Here is a 15,346-nt window from a genome sequence, read left to right as displayed (position 1 = left end):
ACCACATGAACTTACACTGAATGCTTTCCTACGTGAGCTAGACACCTCTAGAGCCCTTTACCTGAGCATTTGGGAAATTGTATTTAGTTTTTATAAACTGAGCCCCTCAGTTTGCTAAATGATCAGCAATATTCAGAAAATAAGCACTCATTAATTATATCCACATAGAAAAATACAGAGTAATTTAGAAATGTGTTAATGCCTAATATTTTACAGATATTTTACATATATTTTTGCTGTGAGGGTGGTCAGACCTTCACACAGGCTGCCTAGAGAAGCTGTGGCTGCTCCTAAAACTGTTCCAGATCAGACTGGACTAAACTGGCCTAGTGAAAGCTGTCCTTGCCCATGGCAGGGGGTGGAATGGGATGAACTTTAAGGTTCCTTTCCATCCCAAACCATTCCAGGATTCCATTATTCTATTTGATTGTTTGTTTTGGCATTGTTTTTTGGGTTTTGTTTTGTTTTGTTTTTGTGGGGACAGCCTCTGTTCTAGAGGTTGTTATTTCATTAGAGCTGAGCTTCATTCTAACAGGCCTCCACCAGGAGAGAGCTGGCAGCTGAGTAAGGGATTGATGGTCCAGGTATGGATGCAGGATGGACTAAAAGCTCTGCTCAGATTGGAGGGAAGTGTGACTGGGATGGGACTCCAGAGAACAAGGGCTGGGTTTGCCTCACTGACAATCCCCAGCCCTGACCAGGGCACTGGTAACCTGAGTGACCCTTGGGATTTGGCAGCAGCTATCCAGGAAGGAGATTTCCTTGGCACCAAAGTCTGCTGGCTGCAGCACAGCCAAGAGGGAGGAAATGAGCTGTGTTGGGAACTTAGCCTTTGGCAATGTCAGTCCTGGCAGAAGATCACATCAGCAAGAATTTGGGAAATCCCTCTGATCCCCACAGGAAGAGTTTGGCTTTTCTTGGCTTTTTGGTAGCCTTCTGTACAGTTCCTACAAAACCTCCAATGCCAGGCTCTCCCCAGTGATTTTGGCTCTCCAGGATTGTCCCTACACAGAGCCAAGGAATGCTGGAATTGCTGAGAGATGTGTTCCAGAAGGATTGTGACACACCTGCAAAAGAAGCACAAGGAAGGATTCATTCTGCCTACTGAGGGATTACAAATACCTGAACAGGCATAAACACATTTAATCCTCATCCTTTTGCTTGCAAAGCACAGGGAGCCTTGGGCCACAGCATTTCTCCCTTACAAGAAACAGAATATCTCCAGGAACACCATCCAGGGCATGGTACAGGACATTTCCTCTGAGCACTGCTCAGTTGACTGGACCACATTCAAACAGACTGAGCTTCCGAAATCTTCATTTCAAGATTTTATGGTTTTATGCTCTCTCAAAGTAACAAAACAGATCAAACATCTTCTGAAGATCTCCACACAATGAAAGGGGAAAAGTAATTTAATCTTGGATCAATATTTGCAAGTGGTAAGTGGAAATTGCCACTCAGTAAGGATTTTGGATCACACAATTCCATTTCATTCTACTTTTGTGTGGTGCAAATCTGGGATAATGTTCCCGATGTTGGATTGTAGAGAGAGAAAAGAGGTGCTTGCACTATTTATTTTCTGCTCTATATTAATATAGAACCTTTGTGCATTATATACCATACATTATACGTGATATATCATCTACACCAATAAAATATATGGTAAATTTTGAATATATTAAGGTTCCAGACCATGGATTCAGCTGTGCAACTGAGCAGGTCACAAGCTCAGCTGGTGCCACACTTGTTTTGCCATTTAGTGAATATGAATTTTATTCTCATATGTAAATCTATACACATATATTTAAACAATGTACAAAATGCTTAAAACAACATTATTAAATAAGTAGAAATTTAAAAGAGTTGTGGGCTTGCTGTTGGGGTTTTTTGTGTGAGGTTTTTTTTTGGTTGTTGTGGCTTTGGTTTGGGGTTTTTGGCTTTTTATTTTTTTTAACTTCTTATAGCTACAAAAATTCAGTAAATAAAAAGCAGATTAATGGCTGGTTTAACTCACTTCACCTTTGTCATTCTTTGGTCAGTGGTTTGTACAAGATTCAGTGAGAGCAGGAAAAAATTCCAAGGGTGAAAGTGTTGGAAACTCACCTTGCAACAGCCACAACATGTGGAGGTGTCAGAGCTGTGCCAGCAGTGGAGGAATTTGCTTAATGAAAATTTTCCCCAGGCATCCCCTAATGTCACTTGTGGTTCCCAGTGCAGATTACCCATCAGTTAGCACAAATTTGCTTTTTAATTGGCCTGTATTGCACCTGCCACATCCCAGCTCCCCAGCCTCCGAGGCACTGGCAAAAGAAGGAAGGTGGATATCTGGGGGGATTTAATTTAATGCATTCCAGAAAAGGCCTGCACAGCAACAATTAATGTTTAAAAGACAAGAATAATTTGCACCAGCACGAAGTGATGAGGAAAAGGGAAGGGGAGCTAGGGAGTAACTAATGAACAAGATTAATTAGCCACAGCAGAAAGATCTAAAGCTCCAGTGACTTCAGGGGGAAGCTTTAATTCTGTTGACTTTTGTGGGTCCTGGGAACAACGCAAGAAGTCCAGGAGTAGAAGATTCATCAGCAAGGTTTTGTTTATCCAGGCTTTTTGTAAATCATGCCAAAATCAGTGTGTTTCGGAGGTAAGCTGTGAGCAGCCAGGCAAGGTGGATGTGGGAGGCTGGCAAGACCCAGGAATGTGTGTGCAGTTCTTCCCAGGTACAGAATACTCCAGGTCCCATTTTCCCATTTCCTAAGAGTATGAAAATTGATCTTCAGTTGTGAAAGCTGGTTACAGACTACTCACTTTTGTTCAGATGTCCCAACCATTTGTTTTTCTCTCTTTCTTCCAGAATGGCTGGGCTCTTCTTGCTCAGATTGCTGTGGAAGTCTTAGGGAATTGGTGTTTTCATATAGAGAATTATGTGTAAGTTCCTTGCAGTGAATTCCTGGTGAATTCCACTCCCAAACCATGCAGCTTCCTGGCAGCACTGCCAGCAGAAGGAGCAATATGATTTCACAGCTCCCAGATTTTGTGATTCCAGAGAAATATTATTCTGCAGAAAGCACAGGCAGCTGGGATGCTAATTCCCAATGTTTGCATCTCATCAGGGGCTCTGAGAACTGCAGGAGTAGGGATGTAGTGAAGCTTCTCTGAGTTCAGTTTCTAAGGACAGTCTCAATTCAACATCAATCAATAAGTAATCTGCTTGGAAATTAAAAATAAAATTGAAGCATTAATTCTAGGAAATGCAGGCATTTGTTTTAAATTACTTAAATTGACAAAACTTGAATTTCAAACTTTAACTGGTTTGGTTGAGGATTTTTCTACAACTGACTGCATTTCCTTACTGTGAGTTTTATTCATAACCAGTTTCTGCTGTAGGATTTGTCTCTTCCCCACCACACACCACTCCCTTGTCTCTGTCACTTATTTCCTTGGGATTGTTAAGATAACCATGCAGAGATAGTTTCATAAGTTAGCAAAAAGCATTTTTCCCTCCAGAGTTAAATTCCAATAAGGTCAGTGAACTGATCTGCCCCACTGACCAAAGTGTGGGACAGCAGTGGGAGGAGATGGTGCAGGGAGAAGGGAGGCAGGACTGCCCCAATTTCATGTGGTTTTACACTGTTTTATGTGCCTATAGCATTCATCCCTTATTATTTTTCCCCTGCCATCCCCTTTCCCCAGGTGCCTACACTATCGGTCTATAGTGGCTTATTGAGTTCTCGGTTTATCTTCACGAAAAATGAAGTTATTTAATAAAGATATCCAAAATAAAGATACTCAGATAGCAGCTGCATAAGTACATATTTGAAATTTTATCTTTGCAGTGCTGGTGTGTGTTGCAATATCTGTGATATATTGTTCTTCCCTTTGCCTTATAACAGACTCCCTACTATAGAGGCAAAATTTAATAAGGCCATGTACATTAACATTATGGCATAATTTCCTGGCTGCCAGACAGGAGAGATTTTGAATGTTAAACTGTGTTTGATATGTTAATATAGGATGTAAGTGCCAAATGGGGCTCTATTAACAACACTTGCTTAAAATATTTTCCAATTTTCCTGTTAAACTGGGATGCAGAGAAAAAGGCACTTGGTTGGAAGGGAAGGAACTGGAAGCTATTTGATATAATTTAACTGCAGCCCAGTTGGTGGAGTTGGGAGCTGTCTGTGGGAAAATCCAGCAAGCAGGAAAACACATCTTGCTAATGGCATGAGGATGAGCAGTGAGGAGTCTGTGAGCAGCAGATTTCTGCTTTCAGAGGAGAATGGAATGTAATTGTCATCAGGCACTTTCTCAGCTGTCAGAGATGTTTAGAAATAGATGGGCTTCACTAGTACACTATTCCACCTCCTGAATTTCCAGATATAGAACCAGACAGGAGTGTGGACATGGGCAGGTCAGGCTCTGGTCCCAGAGAACAAGGAATAGGATGAGAGAGAATGGCCTCAAGTTGTGTCAGGGGAGGCTCAGGTTGGACATCAGGAGGAATTTCTTCCTGAAAAGGGTGGTCAGGCATTGAAAGGGCATGCCCAGGGAGGCTTAGAATCCCCACCCTGGAGGCGTCCAAGGAAGGCCTGGATGTGGCACTCACTGGTCTGGGCTGGTGAAAAGGTTGGCATCAGGCAGAGCTTGGACTTCATGATCCTGGACGTTTTTCCAAACCTAATAATCCTGGGATTCTGAATCTCTGTATTTTCTTTTAATGCAAGGTGCCCAATGGGAACTGCAAAAGAGATAGGAAAATTGAGAAACCCTATAGCTGCATAAATCAACATCTCTAGAAAGGAATTCCACCTCTTCCAGGGACTCTCATTTTGACTCAGGGCAAATTGCTTCTCTATTTCCTCTTATAGCATCTACTTTGTTTCTACAGCAGCTTTAAACTCCTTCGGTTAGGTACCTCATATTGTGGATACTTGCCACAGCAGAGACGGAGGCAACACAATACTTGGTGTTCATTCAGCAATAGCCAGGTTTTATTGAGTGCTGTTCTCATGTAGTTTTGAAAGTCCTTGCAGTTAGTCCTGGCTGGCTGAATTAGTTGCCACCTGGCTAAGTGGCCAATAGCTGCCCGTGTCCCCAGTGATCATCCAGGATGGACAGGATGAAAAACACAGCACAACGTGTGGAACAATCATAGTAACACAAATAAAAAGGTGGAATGAGGCTCTTTACTTAATTCACAAGACAAATTAAGCCTCACCACTCATTGTCTACTCTACATACCATCAAAAGAAATTTTTGGTTTTTTTTAAGCATGTCTGGAAGCCATCAAGCACAGCTTTACAGGTGGTATGCCAAGGAAATTGCATTGAAAATTGCATTTAACTTCATTACAAAAATCTAATTTATTTGCAAACTGCTAAACTATCATGGGCAACAGATTGCTCTTTTGCTTCCACTAAAAAGTACACATCCATGTGCTTAGTCCTTTCCCCAAAGTGTCTGTCTCTTGAGACTAAGTGAAGTTACAGGTGGAGGTAGACTGCCATTCCACAGGTCCCATATCTGCATACAGTGGTGCAAAGTGCTGTTCTGATTACTGCTCCACAATGTCTGCCAGGGCTGTCAGGGAGGTTGGATGTGATTCTGGGCAGAGCATAGAGCAGGAAGCACACACCAAGCAGGCACCCATTGTTTGCCTACATCTGTGGAAATGCAGGCATACCCACACCCCCAAAATAACGAGGTCCCAGGGACCTTCCTGTTTCTTTGTAAGGAAGTCCTTTACCAATACCTTAGGCTTGGGTGACTGAATGTCACTAGAAGATTGCAACAGAAGGAAATAATTTAAAGTAACAGGATTCTGAGAATTTGTGAGTACTGTCAGACGGTGTAAAGTGTATAGTGCTTTGGTCACCCTACTTTGCAGGGTATCACCACACATTCCCTCCTTTTGTTTTTCAAGCATGTGCTTTAAAGTGCCATGGGCATGCTCAGAATGAGGAACACCTGTGTAGTGAAACACACCCCAGAGTTGTAAAAAATGCCAAGTACTCTGTGAAATGCATGCTGGACCATTATTGGTTTTTATTGTATGGGGAGTGCCTAGAGCAGCATATGCCATATGTCATATGCCATGCCTGAGGCCCACATGGCCGATGAAAAGGTGTCCACTGAAACATGCATACACTTTAAGTGTCCAAATTCCAAGACATGTGTGACACATGTCTGCCAGACTTGCAAGGCTGGCAGACCACAGGAGTTAATCCCCATCTGCAGTGGTGTTGTGTGGCCTTGACAGTCAGCACAAGAGTTAACAATGTTACGTGTCTCTGTGTTTGTCAGTAAGAATTGCCTTTGTAATGCTCTAACACCTTGATGAAAAAAGGTGTGGGATGCTCTTGCCTGTATCAGCATGTCTGGCTGTGGTGCTGTCCAGGCAGGGCTAGCTAATCAATCAGCCTGAGCATTACCCTCTGCTGTAAAACCTGGCAAACTGGTATGACTCTAAATATGTAGAATATAATAAGGCCATGTTCTGGCTTTGAGTGTATGCCACGAGCCTTTTAACAGTTCAAATAGTGCAACATTGGCAATTTCTTTCAGTAATGTTTGGTCCAATCTCTGTGTAATATCTGCAACATAGGCAGAATCAGTCACAATATTTAAGGGAGTGTGAGGAAATCATTGGAAAGCCATGGTTACAGCATGCAACTCCAGTAATTGAGATGATTCATTATTGTGACCTTTGAGTGTTTGCCACGCATTGTCATCCTTCCATGTCACAATGGCTTCACCTGGTTTCCCTGACCCATCAGTAAAGGCAGTGAGACCTTTCAGGGGTGTGCAATGGCTCAGTGGTCTCAGCAACAATGCAGTGGTTAATTAATTGCAGCAGTTTATGACTACGTAGGTGGTAGGTGATCTGTCCTATATAATCTGGTAAAACACTTTGTAGTGCTGTTCTACTTGCAAATCACCATTCAAAATATTCCTGTAGAACAGGTACAATGATTTCTGCAGGACCTCTGGCATTTAACTGTAAGCATCTTTGGCGATATTTGATAATTACTGTACAATCAATTCAAATATGGAAGCTGCTGTCTTTTTAGGTTGGTGAGGTAAAAAAACCCATTCCAGAATCTGTAGTGAGTCGGACCACTGAGTATCCCTTTGACCAATGATACCCGTGGAATGTAGGTCAATAACAACAACAAATACTGTAACACAAACCTTCGGACACATTGGATACTCTTGTCTGTTTGTTATGGCCTGCTCTACTAATTCAAGTGTGTTTTTTGCCTCTGGTGTTAATCCTCTTGAGGAGGTTAACTCAGGGTCACCTTTAAGGATGTTAAATAAAGGTGCCAATTGTAGAGTGGTTAACCCTAAATAAGGTCTTACGGAATTAATGATACCCAAAAGCTGTTGTGCATCATTTAAAGTCTGAATTTTGATTGAGAATTTAATTGTTTGTGGTTGTATGGTCTGATCTAATATTTTAACTCCCAGGCATTTCCATGGTGGTTGTTGTTGTAGCTTTTCTGGTGCAATTTGTAAGGCAAATTCTTGCAGCGCTCACATCAGTTCTGGCTGAATTTGTAAAAGGCCTTCTTTGGTTGCTGTTGCTCTTAAGATGTCATCCATATATGCCTCTGGAAATTGTTCTCTCCCTATTGAGAGTGCCTGTGCAACATACCACTGGCAAATTGTGGGGCTATTTTTCATTCCATGTGGCTACACTTTCCATAAGTATCATTTGACTGATGCTGTATGATTGATGGAAGGCCCTGTAAAAGCAAACTTTAGGGTATCATCTGGACACCCTGCAAGGGAACAGTGAAAAAACAATTTTAAAACAACAATTAAAATGTCCCAGTTGTCAGCCAGGCATGAGGGGCTCTGGGATGGGGCAGGTCCAGCTCTCATCCACAGCACCCCCAAATCCTTCTCCCAGGGCTGCTCCATCTGCTCAGCCCCTACCTGGACTGATCACAGGGATTGTCCTTACCCAGGCACAGCCCTTGTTAAACCTCTTGAGATTCCCATGGGCCACTTCTGGAACTTGTCTAAGGTTCCCCTGGATGTCATCCCATCCTTCAGGATTTTCACTGCACTCTTAGCTTGGTGTCACCTTCAAACCTGAGGGTGCCCTCCATCGTCTGTGTCATTAATGCAGATATTAAATAAAAATGTATTTATACTTTGTAAGTCTTCATGTTTAAAGCTAAAATCTACCTGTATGATAAAGGAATGTCACGATCCTGACACAGCCTCTCCTCAGGAGGATTGACATCCAGGACCTCAGCCTGTGCATGGGGTTGACACTGAGCTACAGCCAGCTGGAGGTCTGGCTTTGTCAATCACATGTGACATTTAAAGAAATTTCTTGCCTTCATAGGCTCCCATCTTTGATTATATGAGAAGCAGAGCACAGGATGCTGTCAAAAATCAAAAAAGCACCTGAATTTCCCTTCTCGGTAATTCCCTTTCTGGACTGGGAATTGTTTAGACATAGCCTGAAAATGAAGGAAAACTAAATTGGTTCCTGCCTTAGTTACAGTAAGAACATAATGACACTCTAATGGTGTCAAAATTGGTGAATTAAAACCAGGGAGAAAACTTTATGAGTTGATTTTTTCTCTAAAGGGTTTTCTAAGGATCTCTTCAGGTTCTAGCTGCAATTTGAGGATACACTTTTCAATCACTAGTCCTTGCCTGAGATTTAAAGCAAATAAGAGCACCAACAATTGCAAAGGGCAGTTAAATCTGCACTTTATTTTGGAAATACTTTGGGGATTTGCAGCTCCAGAGTCCTCAGCAATGGAATAAATCTCAGAGGACTTGGAATAATTCCTCCCTGCATGTCACACATGATTTCTGACTGTGTAACTCCCTAAATAATCTATTAAAATAATGACTGCTTTGTGATTTTTTAAATTTTCTTGGGGGCAGCCACTGGATTGTCTTACAAATAATTTAATGTGTGGGAGTTGCAGCAAAACCCTGTCACTTATTTTTTTATTGTTGAAACTCATCACAAATCATTAAATTGAAACCAGGCAACCAAGGAAAAAAAATGAGTTTTGACAAAATTAGAGCCATTCTGAAAAAACAAAAAAACCCTGGCACTTCTGTACAGTGGCACAAACTTTGAAAACTTTTGGGGTTTTCTTTTTCTTTCACTATCTGATTTCTAAAATTTTCAGTCTGGGATTTGATTAATTTAGACTACACAGCCCCAAGATGTTGAAGCAATGATGATTTCAGTTTGGGAAGGAGAGCTGGAAGTCTAACTTTCATGCTCAGTCCTGGCCCATATGAGTAGGTATCGTGGCAATGTCTGCAAACAGCTTTAAAACACTCCAATCCTGACCTAAAATGCCTTGGTTACTTTTTTCACTCCAGCTGGAACTGCACATCTTGGTCAAAACATACAAAATATGGTCAAAGCTGTGAATCAAGATGAGAGATAAACAAAATGGATAACTCCAAAAGAAAACTATTCAGAGTAATGGACAAGAAAGAAAATTATTAGACTAAAAGAGGGACATGTGTGTTAAACCTCTCCCTATTCAAGCATTGCTAAAACAATTCCTTGTGTTGGTCAAGTAAAATACTTATGATAAACTATTGGATATTACACCTCTCTGACTTATGTCACCTCAGCTTTAGGAAATTAAGTAAATTACCTTGACTTCAATGAAGTATTGGACATAATGTCACATTCCCAAATTATTGGTTAGGATGAAGATGGTGGGAAATGACACAACAGCCCTGAGATAAGTATGGGAAAAGTCAAGCTTTGCCCTTAATGACAGAGCTGTAAAACGAGAACTTTCCCAAGCAGAGCCTTAGGATTCCTAATGAGGTTTCCTGGGATAGCAGCTCCCAAGGCTGTCCCTTGCATAGCCCTGCTGGTAAATTGGTGTCTGTGACCAAGAGGTATCCAAAGGTTCTGCTCCTGTCCCAGGCACTGGCCAGGGATCCTCAGAACCAGACAATGTTGGGGTGAAGAGCGTGATGGGAACAGACATGTCCAGGCTCCAGCCATGTCCTGGTGTCCCCTCTAGACAGGTAGTGGCTGATAATCCACCAGAGGCAGACAACTATCCCATAGAATCAGAAAGTTTGGAGAAAGCACCCAAGATCCTCAAGAAAGGGTCTTGCTTGGAATAGCCAGTGAGGATAACATTCCCAAAGCTCATCATTAATGTTTCCAAGTTTGTGGGCATTGTGGATGTGAGTTTGGGGTCTATCTTTGTTGTTTGTTGGGGGGTTTTTTACGTTCTATTTTCTCCACCTGCAGCTGAACATATCCAGTTCCATCCTCCTGGCTGTGATGGATGTGCTGCCCTCTTTCCTCAGCTCTGGTGTCAAGTCCAGGGAAAACTCAGCCCCTGACCTGCCTCAGTGCTGCTCCTCAGCCCTGTCCCACATTTATCAGTGCAATAAAACACCTACAAGCTGCCTCCACTGAGATTTGCTTGGTTGTTTGCTTGTTTTATAAACATGCCAGGTGATTTATTTCAGAGTTTCCCTATCAGGTTCACCTGACAGAACATTGCTGAGATAATTTGCAATTTGTTTCCATTGATGTGTACATTTTAGCACTTCCTGACAACAGACGACCACTAATAAATAGGAGATGAATTATATTAATCCTTTCTGTCATTTATAGAAATGTTTTATTCCCCCTTCATATTTCAACTCAGTCATATCATTGTCTGCTGAGTTATTACAATGTGGGAAAACAAGGTTTTTTAGAAGTATTAGAGATATCCTATTTTTTCCTCACAGGGACACTAAACACCTGCCTTCAAAGATAATAGCAGTAACAATTATTTGCATCATAGCCCGAGCTCACTTGATAGCTGGAAGCTGCTGTTCTTATCTCTGAGCCTCCCAACCTGTCCCCAGTGAGACAACCACACGAAATGCTCTGTCATTTCTCTCTGCAACACTAAACTTTGTGGATGTGTGGGACCTGACACAGAGGAAAATCAGCTGCAAGGTTGCCTTTTATGTTTGTTTTAGGTATGCAGATAAACAGTGGGGTCTAAGTGAGCAAATAAAAACAAATATGTAAATGTGGTTTCTCAAAAAAAGCAGTGCAAACTCATAATCAACTCCCCTAACAGACCATCAGCTGCTGCAGGCCCTGCCAGCAGAGGGGAGTTGGTACCTCAGAAGAGCAAAGGTAATAAAGAGTCAAGTTGTTCTCACACATTGCCGTGAGGGGGTTCCACAGGGTGAACAGCTCCGGTGTGCTTTATCCAAGTCACAGTTCTGCTGCTTTTATTAATGCCATCAAACACAAGGAGAGGGTTTAGATGGGATACTGGGATGAAATCCTTCCCTGTGAGGGTGGGGAGGCCTTGGCACAGGGTGTCCAGAGAAGCTGTGGCTGTCCCATCCCTGCCCTGCTCCTACACTCTCTATGGAAAGGGGAGGCTGTCACACAGGTCAGAAAGCATCAAAAGATCTGATTTTTCAAACAGCAGTTTGAGGAGTGCATTTGTAAAATATATTCATCAAGAAAAGATTATATAGGCAGGGAATGGAAGTGATAAGATCCAGATGGGACAAACAACTGTTTTTAGTATCGTGTCCTGACCCTTCCATTGCCTGAAAAATTTCAGTCCTGAATCAGTACACTGTCAAACAGCTGGCAGAATGCACACCAAATGTAAGTTTTATGAGCCCCACCATCCAAAAGCTGCTGCCATCATTTTACGACACTGATGCTGGCTATCCCTCCTTTAAATTCTGTTCCATCAGCAGGGCAATCCCATGCCCAGATTGGTGTCTGTTTGTGTGTACAATGTCTCCAAGTGGCATTTTTTAAACAACAATGTCTTGAACTGGCTGACAGGGGTTGTTTTGATGTGTAAAAGGAGCAATTTGGCATGGACAAAAGCTGCATTTCCCCATGCTATTATCAACAATAAATGGTTTTCACATTGTCAGCTGTTCTAACACCAGTGTACATATCCAGAGCAGACTTTCTGTCAGGTTTTTATTATATATCTCCATGCTCTGGTATATCTCAGCTCCATCTCTCAGCACTCCCTGATTTCTGATACAGATTTATCTCCATCCCCTTGGCACTGCTGTGTTCTCCCTTTTATGGCTGTGAAATATTTGCAGGGCAATCCCTGAACCACAAAGCACAGGGCAGGGAATGGCACCCTGTGTTCACAACATGCAAATCCACTCCCCCCTTTCCCATTCTTTCCAGCTTGGTGGATTTACTGTATCCTGTTTGCCTCTCTCTGGCTCCTTGTGCTGGGTGGTGTCTCTTAGATTTAGAGTTTGCCAGGCTGAGAAATATAATCCTGGTTCTAGCAGCAGACTGTGGAGACTTGGCAGGGCTGCCTACACAGATGCAAATAGACTGGAAGTGCTCATTATCTGAGGAACCCTCAGCTTTTCAAAAGCAAACAAACCTCTTTTTTTCTCTCCCTTTCTTCCCACTTCACCACACTTCCATGTAAAAATAAGACAAGAATATTTTAGAAATATCTTCTGTGCCTTACAAAAATACAGCAAGCTCCTAGCCTTTTCCTAAACATCCCATAAATCTTATACAATTCCCAAATTCTCTTTCCCTGGGCAGAGATACGAGGTCACCTGGGGAGAAGTGACTCATGTCAGGAAGTGCCACCAGGATGGTCTCCTAGTACAGCCAGGGCAGAGACTGGGCTTTGGGGTTCCCCCCATCCCTCCTTGCCCTGTTCCTGTGCTCCATAGAATATTTGGAAACCAGACTTTTATCCCTGGGTTGAAAACAACACCCAGGTTTGGACAGGTATTTTGGGTACATTGTCCTAAAAACATAAACAAAGGGATTTTATACTCTTCATTCCAGACAAACACAGAACCCTATTTGGAATAAGAGAGATGAAAAAGACTTTCATTCACCAAACAAAATATAAATTATATCAAGGCTGACTGGGGGTGAAAGGCCTGACAGCATGAGGGATGGCTGCTGCTGTTTGCATGGCCCCATGCTCTGCTAAAGAGAGAAAAGTAGCCAGCCCTGAACCATGGAACAGGCAGAGCAGGGCACACAGCTGAGGAGGGCAAAACAAAACCTGGGTGGATCTCATTTTCACAGTATAATTCAGAAAGAAAACTGCAGTTAAAATGTTTCAAATGTCCCTTGGGTTTGATTAAAATCCTTGAATCCACTGGGATTTTTCAAGTGCAAGTTGAATTAGGTTCCAAGGATTCTATTCAGGTGAGGAAGGAATGAAGCCCAAAACTGGACCATGCTCAAAATGTGGTCTGCTCACCACTTCTGTCACAGCTGATGACATGACCTAAGTGTGTCCTAGTGACAACAGATGCAATAAGACACACTGTGAACATCCTTTTTGCCTTATTTTCTTATTTGTATCTCCATCCAAGATTATGAAAAAGGAAAAGGAAAACCAATAAAGAACTAAAAATGGAATATCAGGAACACAGAGAAGCTGTGTCTGCCACATCCCTGGAAGTGTCCAGGGCCAGGTTGGACAGGGCTTGGAGAAAGCTGGGATAGTAGAAGGTGTCCTTGCCCCTGATAGGGAATGGGACTGGATGGGCTTAATGTCACTCCAATACAACCCATTCTGTGATTCTATGATTATCCCTTCTCCCAGATAACAGATTCTCAGGAGTAGGACTTCAGGTATTTCATTTACAGTATCTGGTATATGAAATGAACTTATGTAAAAGAAGTACTTTGAGAAAAATGACAATCAACACAGTAGCACTGTGGTGCATCCTGGTTCCCAAACAACTGGAGTCTGGGTATGATTCTCCCAGACCTTAGCAGGCACAGAAGTAAGTGATTCTTTTAAGGACGAAAGTGTTTATAATGAAGCAGAAGACTCTCCTTGGAGCTTATCAGGAGAGCTCCCTGAGTTAAACAATTTTTCTCCTGGCTCAAGGGTAGATTTATAGGCACCAGATGCAGAAAAATGGTTCATGACCAATTTTTCCCTGCAGGAGTTCCCACAAAGCTGAACAGTCAGGACCAAATGGGGCCTCAGCACATGCAAACACAGAGCCAATGGAGCATGAGATAATATTTCGAATGAAAAGCATCCAGGCACACACAGAGACTCATTCATGGAAACGGTGCCATCTGCAGCAGTGGAGATTTAACTCACAAGCAACCACAGGGCTGAGGCGACAAGGGGCTGGGTTACTTTCTAGGATATTTTACCCACATCAAAACTCCTGAGGAAAATACAAGGCCACTAATGGAATGGAGAAACAGATAGAAACAGAGGTGGCTGAAAATACTTCTTTCCTAAGTCCACTTTCCTTTATATTTGGAAATCAAGTGGGATGTTCCAGCAGTGAGCAGTGAGTGAGGAAAGCGAGAAAGAGGCCAAAGAAATCAGGAGGCTGTAACTGGAATTGTTATGATGATGGAGTCACAGAACCATGGAATGGTTTGGGATGGAAGGACTTTAAAGCCCATACAGAGTCACCCCCTGCCATGGACCTTCCACTAGCCCAGCATTTTCCAAGCCCCATCCAACCTCGCCTTGGACACTGCCAGGGATCCAGAGGCAGACACAGCTTCACTGGAGGGGCCTCCCCACCCTCACAGGGAACAACTCCTTCCCAATATCCCATCCAACCCTGCCCTCTGGCAGTGGGAAGACATTCTCCCTTGTCCTGTCACTCCTGGAGTGACATTTACATCTTTGTCAATAGTGTCTCTTAATCTTTCTTTCAGGTCCTTCAGGTACTGAATGGATCCCTAGTAGGAGAGTAGGAAAGATGAAAGTAGCAGGAATTTAATGGACAAAATTTGTGAATGACCTACAAAAAAGCCTCTCATGCACCACAGAACACAATCAAGGAAAAAAACTGAATTGCAGCCCACCTTTGATGGAGTTTTGGGGGCAAATAACTCCTCTCTTCTCAAGCTTGCTTGCTGATTCCAGTAGCTCTGCTTGGTTTTCTTTGATAGTGTTACATACTGTCTTCCAAAAATTTTCAAGTTTTGGAGACATTAATTTTTTTTAATCATTAACCTGACAAAAAAAAAAAAAAAGGTATAAAATATAAAACAAATAAACAAATAAAACAACAACAAAAACAAGACAAACAAAAAAAACTAAAACCAAACCAAACAAACCTCCCAACTATTTGGTTTTCAAAACTCAGCTGAACTTTCTGGAACAATGGAGAACCAGAATCATTTAAGGGGCTTTATCTGGAGGTCCCATTTCCTCCTGAACATTGGATGGGACTTGGTGCCTGATCTAGTGGGTGGCATCCCTGTCTATGGCAGCAGGGTGGAGCTGGATGATGTTTAAGGTCCCTTCCAACCCAAACCATTCCATGACCCTGTGATTCCATGGTTTGCTTCCAAGAAGTCCATGAA

The 15,346-nt window shown here is 42.4% G+C and overlaps 1 long non-coding RNA gene across 1 annotated transcript; it reads right to left on the bottom strand.

The window, feature by feature from the left end:
- Positions 1-1,785: 1,785 nt before the first annotated feature.
- LOC107207862 lies at positions 1,786-14,990 on the bottom strand. Its single transcript, XR_001522981.1, has 3 exons — positions 14,843-14,990; positions 4,604-4,735; positions 1,786-3,204 (listed from the first exon to the last, which is right to left on the bottom strand). It is a non-coding gene; the product is annotated as an uncharacterized LOC107207862 (long non-coding RNA).
- Between the last annotated feature and the right edge of the window lie 356 nt (positions 14,991-15,346).

Source organism: Parus major, chromosome 8, assembly GCF_001522545.3.
Source record: "Parus major isolate Abel chromosome 8, Parus_major1.1, whole genome shotgun sequence".
Classification (NCBI taxonomy): domain Eukaryota; kingdom Metazoa; phylum Chordata; class Aves; order Passeriformes; family Paridae; genus Parus; species Parus major.
The sequence above is the reverse complement of the archived record's forward strand: the minus strand, read 5'-3'. Positions and strand labels throughout refer to the sequence as shown.